Source organism: Chaetura pelagica, unplaced genomic scaffold (assembly GCF_000747805.2).
Source record: "Chaetura pelagica isolate M959 unplaced genomic scaffold, ChaPel_1.0 scaffold657, whole genome shotgun sequence".
NCBI classification, from domain to species: Eukaryota; Metazoa; Chordata; class Aves; order Apodiformes; family Apodidae; genus Chaetura; species Chaetura pelagica.
The window spans coordinates 201,864-211,572 of NW_009953931.1; positions in this window are offsets into that span (position 1 = coordinate 201,864).

Here is a 9,709-nt window from a genome sequence, read left to right on the forward strand (position 1 = left end):
TAAAAAAAACAAGGAGATTTCTAAACTTAATTCTTTTACTGTTCTTCCCAACAAATGCTTGTTTTTAAACAGGTAACTCTCACGGGCATCTATTTTTAGTTTCTCTGGCCAGACAGGGCATGGAAAGACTGAGCATCTGCTCAGCATTACTGATGAACAGGAATCTCAACAAAATAAAATACAAAATTTAAAAGGGCAATTTTGTGAAACACATGTGGCTGAACAGGTGTAAAAGGGATGCCAGCATGTACACTTCTCTTAGGATTAAAAATGCCACTCAGCCATTTCTTTCATACTGTGTTCAGCCATAGTGCAAGACACACTCTTCTGTACTCATACTGAACAGACAATAGAAGACACCACTAAACAGGTTTGCTAATAAACCCTGCAAAGTGATCCAAATATCTCATGTACATGCAAAGAATACACTTATTTTGCATTCAGTACCATAATACTGGGGCTTTAGCTTCTCCAAAGCAGAAAAATCAGCTTTTCACTCCAGAAGAATACGTTCCTTCCAAAAGAGAACTTCAAAACATTTGGGCTTCTATTTTCAGGCTGCTTCTATAAAGTTTTCCAAGGAGAGAAACACGGCACAGCACTGCTCATGGCAAGGGGAGAAGGGTTTCCTCGTACCAGCTAATCAACAAACGTCTTGGGAAGGGATTTTTAGTTTCTTTCAAGGTGCTGAGGAGAGGTGTTCTCTGCACATTTAAGCTAAAGAAATGACTCAACTACAAAAAGGCTTCAAACACTCCAATAGCCACTGTAGGAAGAGAGGCCATGGGATGCACTGGTGCAGGCACCCACTGGTGCAGGCACCCACTGAGACATACCCTAAGAAACCTTCACTGACAGATCCAGGTGAGGAACACAACAGTTGCTCCTCTTGCCCAGAGAAAACTCCTGGTGATGGAGACCAGTATTTTTGCAGCTTTTCCCACTCAGTAAAGCACACTGCTCAGCATGCACAGCCAGGCAGGGGCTCTACCAGCACCTGGAGCACCACAACTTCTTCCACACCAGTGAAGATGCACTAAGACGTGATGTAATGTTCTGCAGGCCCTTGACTTGTCTTTGGCAGGTCACCCACCTCTCTGCACCTCAGCACACTCAGACCTCTTTCTGTGCCCATATATCAGGTGCTTTTTCTGCCACAAAATCAGGTGCTTTTGATGAAGACTTGACCCTACTGCATTTCTAAACCACATATCTTCTAAGCAGCAATGTCCTGACAGAAAAAAAAAATAAATTAAGTGCTGACTGAAAGGCTTTCAAAAGTGATCCCCTGATTTTGATTCATGCTGCATGCAACTTTACCAGCTCTTCAGCCTGACAACCCTGGGGATTTTTCACTCTCCGTCACACTTTCCTTGTTGCTTGCCTAAGCCCCAAGGCAGCAGCTTGTCCTTTGGCAGGAGGCAGCCCAGGTTCATCTGCAGCCAAGGCTTTATCACTCAGAAATGCTCTGACACAGTTCTTCCCTCAGTGTCACACTCAACTCCTCCGTGGACGCATGATGGTTCATTTCAGCTGTGACCCTGAAGTGCAAAAATGAAATGGCAACAAGCCCAGGGAGTTTAGTTATCAACACACAATGACTTTATTGGTCTTGCCCACAAAGTGGCATGCAATAGAAAGGAAGAAAAATAGGAAAGATGAGGTAAAAAGGGGGGGCAAAGAGGATAATAGCTACCACCATGGATCCAAATGCATCCCTATGGTCCCGAAACCAGAAGCTGTTCTGCTGCTTCTTCGACCATCATGATCTCTCGGTGGGGAAGATCTTCCAAGTTTGGTTACTAAGGAACCATCTTTTATTTCCGGTAGCACACCTTGCTCCTCCTTGGACCCACCTCCACTCCACCTCTGTCCTGTGGAAACGTGCCAATCTCCACCTGTCTGGAGTGAGGCTTCCACACATGCCCAGAAAGGAGTGTCTAAGGCATGGCCAGCTTTGGAGGTAGATAGCTTCTTACAAGGAGGTGTGTTTTTATATTATTTTGTATTATTATTTCCTCATTATAATGAGAAAAGTTCAACTGAAGCTTCAACAGTGTTGGCACAGCAAGCACGATCCATCTTCCTCGATAGCAGTTCTTCGCTTTGCTGCTCCAGTAAAATAGACCCATACCAGGTACCAGCACTGTTCATACCTCAGTCTGCTCTCCACGGCTTCTGCATTTGATAATAGCCAGCTCAGCAAGCCACTGCAAACTCATGTCGAGATGTTAGTCCAGACATCTAGTCACTGATAACAATGTTGAGATAACACCAATCTTCTAATTGACTCTTACACTAGGGAAAAAGGCAACTCCAGAAATTGAGGGATTTCTAGGTCCCAGCCCATTTCTCACACAACGTAGTCATCATTGTTGAATCCAAATTCAGCATCATGTTTTAAATGGACTATGTCAGTGCAATGCTATTCTGATGCAAGCTAAGATGGGGAGGCTTGGTTTTGCTGCAATCATTCACTTACAATCATAGGATCCAAATCCCTGTGTCCCCTTTCAACTCAGCCAGCTATAGACAGGCAAAACCAGTGGTGAATGTGGCCTCTCAATCCTAAACTGGTGTCACATGGTGTTACCCAGGAATACCCACCTCTTCCATGCACTCAGCAAACAGACACCACTAAGCTCTCTCAGTCTGCATATGTACATATCCACACAGGCACTGGGATAAAGATGAGCAGATTTAAAAATGTTCCAGGATTGGTGTTATTTTCTGCACCATTCCTTTATGATTCACAACAAAACTGGAAGGCAGTCAGGCAAGGGGATGCATTTGAGGCTAGTGTGCTGAGCATCCTCCCATGGTGGCATGCAGGTGGAAGGAGAGCCCACAGAAGCCCAGGATGGATGGACAGATGCCATTTCCCAGCAGGCAAAAGCTTTGTGTCTATCAGCATCAAACCCCCATGGCCAGATGGATAAAAGCCACCAGAGGTAGCAGAACAGCCAAGGGGAGAGAGGTGTGACCCTCATCTCCTGGGACTCAAAGGCAGGCAGTAGAGCACCAGCTGGACACAAGAGCCCTGGGGGCCGAGCCCCATCAGGCTCTCCAGAGGGTCATGCCCAAGACCACCCAGAGCAGGATTTAGCATCATTTAACCCATCTCACAGAGCTGGAAAACCAGGAGGGTTTGCCCCAAGGTGTAACAAGCAGATGAGTTACAACTTCAGCAGCCCTGCATGCCCCTTGGGGCCAGCACTGCACCCACTGCTGCTGCATCCAAGCAATGAAAATTTTTGTAACAGCTGGAGGATATTCAAGCAAGAATGGAGGCGAGGAGAGCTTCTCTGGTGGGAACTAAGTGATGTTTGCAGAAGCTGCCAATGCCATCTCTCTCCAGGCAGTGTGGGAGGGAGAAAAAAATAACTTCAGCTCAGTTAAAGATAAAATAAAAACAACCATAGCAGCATAGCACCATTACCTGGACTGCTTGAGAACAGGCAAACCATCACAGTGTGCAGACCAGGTTAATGTAGGTGGAATATTATTAGAAATGAGTTAGCAACCCCATACTGTGGAACAGCAGCTGCAACAATATCCCAAGCAGCTGTGTCTTTCCCCTTTCTCCATTCTCCCTCCCTCAAAGCAAAGCTGTTTGGGGAACCAAGTCTTCTGCAAAAGGCAGCAGATACAAACTTCCCTCTAATTAGGAAAGATTTCACATATATGGGACTTTTTTTTTTTTTTTTTTGCATAGCAGCAGTAAGTAACTAAGTACCTAAGCAGATGTTTGGGATCTTCAAAATATTAAGGTTATGACAAGATTGATTTATTTAGCCATCACAGCAGCACTGCTCAGCTTGCAGATCCCCCAGCTTCGCCAGCAGTGGCTTTAGATACCTCCTGCTGGCTCTGAAGAGCTAATCTAGCCCTGGAACAAGACCAGTCACCACCTGGGTATGCAATGCTACCACAGTGGTAGTGAAGCCAAAGCCAAGTAATGTATTTGAACTGGCTATCCAGCAAACAGACAAAACCATTACCTTGCTGGGGATGAACCAGACATACGTTGTTCATAGCATTCCTCCCCCCGAAGTCCAGGTGAAAAAATAAATAACCATCTGAAAATATAGGGGGGTTGTACCCCCCTGAGGTGAGTCTTTTGGGGATAGTTTGATAGTGTATTTTGGGCTGGACTTCAGCCATACAGCATGCAAAGCTCATTGTCACTGCAACAAGACCTCAAGAGCACAGCCTGATCCTCTTCTTCCACCCTGCTTTACAGTTACCATCCCCTCCAGCACAGCCTGCCCAGAGACAGGCAGCCCTACTCCCTCCCACATGCCACCAAATCATGCACCTCCTGGCCAATATCAAATCTCAGCCCAGCGCTGATTCAACCCCTCTCAGCCACAGTTCATTTACTAACTGCATTTCAGATTGTTATCCTCCCTGGGTGAAGGGGGAGACAGTGGTGATTCACTGGCAGGCACAAACACAGGGCTCAATGCCCCTTCCCTGGCAGGTCCCAGCCTTGAGTTCAGGCAGGTCTTACATTGCCCCAGAGGAGGCACTCATTGTCCTCCTCCAGTTTTTGTATTGCAACTGTCTTATTAGCAGGAGAGCCCCAAGCGTCACCAATCACATAGGCACAGAAGACAGCAGAGTCTTACAGCAGCCCTCATGTCCCAGGACACACATGGGGTCACACATGCACACTGAGCATGTCCCAGGGTGCAGCCAGCCGGGACACGTGCTGCCCTAACACAAGTGGCCACCAAACAGACACTAGAGGGGAAGGTCATTTCACTATTCCTGCAATGACAGAGTAACAGACTCCCAAGACTTAAAATTAACATTCAATAAATGCAAAGGCTTGACACTTACCTGAAGAGAGCAACCTCCTTCTCCAGGAGCCCAGGAGAGTAGAACCAGCACAGACCAACCTGCCACCAGAAAAGGATGGCTCCAAAGAGTGCTTGTCCCATCTGGGCACAGCGCAGCGTTGATAATTTGCAGCACTGATAACTTGGCAGGATTTTATATCACAAGTCTCAGGTTTGACATTTTAATGAAGATCCTGCTTCTACATTCAAGGTATGATTAAAGAAATCCCAGTCTTCATTTCAAAACAAAATCACAAACACATAGCTTTCACAGAAGGAAAATAAAATTTAAGACAAGGTGCAAGAGCAGCCTAAAAGTCAAGGAGCAACTGAAGCCATGCTTAGGCAAACAAAAATAAGCCTTAAGATTAATCCCAAAACTTTTCAAATTATTGAATCCCCAAAAGCAGAAAAAATAGTTGCTAAACCTCTCAGCCCTCCTGAGGAAAGCAATGGAGAACTGCTAGGTGCTTACACCATTCAGACACGTGGGTTTGCCTCACACAGCCAAGAAGAAAAGCCAACAGCATGCTCGTTCCTACCCCACACCAGTTCTTATGAGCAAAAGGGTGGAGATGCTCCAGTCCTCAGCACCTGGGGCTCATAAAATCCTACCCACCTGGGAGCAGACATGTAGCTTAAAAAGCCTCCAGAGGATACACCCTGGAGAGGAAATTGGTGGTGGCTTTTCTAGTTTTTGGGGTTATTTTTATCTTGCTGCTCAAATCAGAGCCTCTAACAGCAAAATAACAAGTAAAGGGAAATGGCACACACTGATTCCCTTGCTAAATGTGCTGCTTAAATAGCTTAGCAAAGCCAACAGGTGCAGTGAATTGTACACCTGTGAGCTTTGGGAGTATTAGGGAGAACACAAGTCACTCTAGAAATGCTGGAAACAATAAGCCAAGCAGGATGGACAAGCTAGAAATTTTCCAAGGTGTATGCAACTAGGAGCACTGTGTTTCTCTGCACTGGAAGCCAGAAGCATCCCACACTCTCTTCCTTAGAGACATTTAAATGCAAAATCCAGGTCTGCAGCTGAGCATGGAGACAAGTTTAACACTCGGGCATGTATAGAAGAACAGTAGGGGTTAGGGTTCTTTTACAAAAAGGGTTTTATGATCCCTGTGAGTGGGCACCATCCTGCTACAGGGAGGTAAAAAAGCCAGACGAGAGGCAGGGCAAGCACTGGCTGGACCAGCTCTGCTCCAACTGCAAGAGCTGGAGGCTTTCGCTGAAGACATTTATCCACTAGTCCCTGTATCCAGGGGATTTGCAACTGTATTAAGTCTCTCCTACAGCACCGAAGAGCAGCTGGGATATTTAGGAAGGGCAGGTGAAAAGGGCCAAAAGCCTCAGGTTGGCTCACAATGCAGATTTTGACCACCCTACCCTCGGCAGGTGCCTGGCCTTACCAGCATTCCAGCTGAAACACGGACAAATCAGGAATAATAGCCCCATCTAGCGGGCTCTTGGAAATTCTCTCCACCTCCATCCTGGGGATGCAGCCCATCACCATCAGGCACCTGCAGCCTACCAGGCAGTTTTTCGGGTGTTTGCCTGCCCCCAGAAAGCGCCTTTTGTTAACACACTTGTGTCAGAGAGAGGCTAGAGGTTGGTATGGTCCTCCTGACCTACCTGTGACCCAAAAGGTAAATATCCAGACTGTCTGGGACTGGGACCCGCTTCTAGGGCAATACAAGCTTCACAGCAGCTTTCTAACCATTACAGCTGCACGACAGTGCTCCTAACCATGGTACAGGAATCAGCAGTGCCAGTATGCATCGAAATGGCAAAAGTCTGTACAAGTCTGTAAGATGGCCATTCTTGCAGGTGACCAGCTCCAAATTGTGCACTTCTTCCCATCCTGAGCTCCCTGCTTTGCACAACCCTAGATAGAAACCGAACCCACATGTAGGGTTAATTGCTTTTTTCAGCCCTCAGCATCCAACTCAGGCTCATACAATAGGCTCAGTTGCCTCTCCTTCTGAGCTGCCAGCTGTTAAAAACCCAAGCCCCTGTAGTAAGGGTGGTGGGTACACGGTGCTGCGGAAAGGTGATTTGCGCGAGATGCACAGGGGCGCTGTGGTGCCCCTTGTTCTGCCCAAGAGTCACTGGCACGACTCTGTAGCCAAAATGAAGAGCTGCATGACTCAACCCAAGAAACCCTTCTGGGTGCAGTGCAATGGCATTCAAAATGAGCAGAAAGATTTTGTACCAGAGCAGGTTTCTCAGCTCTTCAAAATGGGACACATCCAGCATCCTTTGGGGGTTTTGTTTTATTCATGCTTGAGCAGTCCTAGTAAAAATAATAATCTCATATCCAGTGGAATAAACACTGACAGAAATACTTAGAATCCCGTCACATAAGAAACACATTTGCTAAACTCAAAGTTTATGAACTCAGTTTTTAAGCAAAAGCCTAGAAAATATCTGTTCTTTCAACTGAAGAGGTAACTAAAACAAAACAAACAAACAAACAAAATCTTAATTATGTAGCTTGAAGCATCAGTGAGTACTGGATGTATACAGGAATAGGTATAAATAAAAACTACACACTTTCAAATCTCAACAGTAGAAAAATGGCCATGAATATTCGTAAAAATAGAAGTAATAAAAGAGCTCGTAAAAAATGGCCTCAGAAATCAGTGTCCCAGGAAGCAAGAAATGCAGAAAATCACAACTGGGGGTGAGATTTTGCATAGCAAGACCATACCCGAGGTGTTTATCACAGCCTGCCTCTTCGTTAATCAAGGATGTTCTTCATGCCCAGTGCTACATCCAGCTGTACTCTACTTTCCTCTGTCATACACACTTGAGGAAGGTGAGGTTTTCACAAACTCTAGGCTGCAAGGGCTAGGAGCTGGTAGTTCCAAGCATAGGCTAGAGGGAAGAAATTTTGCCTGAGTGCTGACCAATATCTCTTTGCAAGCTGTAGAGCAGTGGAGAGATGACCCAGTGGCTCCTTGTCCCACGGTAATGATGCAAACCTGAAATGCTGTTCTTCCTCTGCTAGGATGCATGGATTCAAGACAGCAGGGTTCATCTGTCCTGAGAAAGTTCAGATACACAGCTCTGAAGAACACTGAGTTTGTGATAATTGTGGATTTAGCATGTGCTTTACTCCATGTAAAGCCTCTCTGTACCAGCATACAATTACCTGAGAAAGAATGAAAAATAATTTAACACTACAAGATCCACTCCAACTGCACACTGGCAGTCCTGGGTGGGGAGGAAACCTCTTAAGAGGAGCAGTGAGGTGAGTTCATCAACCACACACACAACTCACTCTTCTTTACACACTGACACAAGCTGATGTTAGTAAACAGATTTCCAATGACTATACCATACTCCTAAGACAGCATCCTACAACCAGTTAACTGTTTCACAAACCAAAACAGCCTACAGATGGAAAGAATGGAACATTTTTGCAGCCTGGATTTAAGCAAACAGAGGTGAGTTCCTTCAACTGTGCATAACCCTACTTCCTGTAAAAGAAAAGTCTTTACAATACTAAAAATATCATGTGAATATTTGGGCAAATAAATGACTGGAGAGGAAAAGAAACATCTGTGAATAGGGGCACATAAATTAGGGAGGGCATTAGAAAGCACGTACCTCATGCATGAGATGTATGGATCAGAGGAGCATATTGGCAAAGACAACTCAATAGCTTACTTCTCCAGAGGGATTCCATAATGCTCAGAAAAATCAGCTAGCTCCTAATGAGACCAAATGTGGAAGAGAAAGGCTATCCCTAGAAGTATAGCTAGCCCAGTCCAACCAACCCAAACCAAATGTAAAAAGAAGGTCATAGAGAAAAGAAACGCTGCCAGACAATCAAGGGAAATAAATTGTTTTCACTACATAGAGACCTCAGCCTAAGCCATCTTGGGTCAAATCAGATCAATCCAGAGGAACATGGTTACAAGTTCTGCGCTGTTCTTTTTCAACATTAACGCCAACACTGCATTTGCCAGAAAAAAATGCAATAATAAACAAGCCATTGTCTCTAGGAACTCCTTGGTCCCCCTCCTATCCCTCTGCACTGCCTCAACAGATGATACAAAGCAAGGTATTTGGCACCAAGGAAGCTCTAGCAGACAGATCTCCTGCCATGTCTCTGCTGCTGCCTCTACTCCTGACATGCCCCCAGCACGCTTAGGGACGCAGCCTTCCTGTAATATGCCCTCTGCTGCTGCAGACAAGGCTGCCTGCCTTTCTAAAGGGCTGCTGTGCATCCCCTCTGCAGAGTTCCAGTCAAATGAGCTCTCCTGAATCCACATGCAGAGATCCAGCTCCTGACCCTCTCTTCCCAAGCTGCATGGACCCACCTCTCACTGGCAGTCCTTTATCCTAAGAAAAAGGCTTTTCTCGTACAAGTTGAAGGGAGACTTCAGGAAATCCTTAGATTAAACCAATCACATTCCAATAATGCACCAGAAATATTCAGTAACAAGCACTCAGGTGTGGCTGTCACTGATTTAGAACAGCCCCTCACAGCACCCACACAGCAGCTGTTTGGTGACCACCACATTCTCAGTATCTGCAACACACTCTTATGAAGGAGATTAACAGACAAACGGCTCTGGCAGGGGGGTTGGACTAGATGATATTTCAAGGTCCCTTCCAAGCCCTAGGATTCTGTGATTCTATGAAAAAGGACAACGGTGAGACAGCAACAGCAGAGCTTCAAAGCATGAGCAAGTACTCTTACAGGGTTAGCCTGTGCTCCGAGTTTGGAAACTTTTGATAAAGGTGAAAGACCAGGACACCACACTATATTGGGCAACCTGGGGAGCGAATAAGCAGCTGCCGTGCAGGCTGTACCTGGTGCAGCTCTGGCACCTGCCCAGTGCCACAGC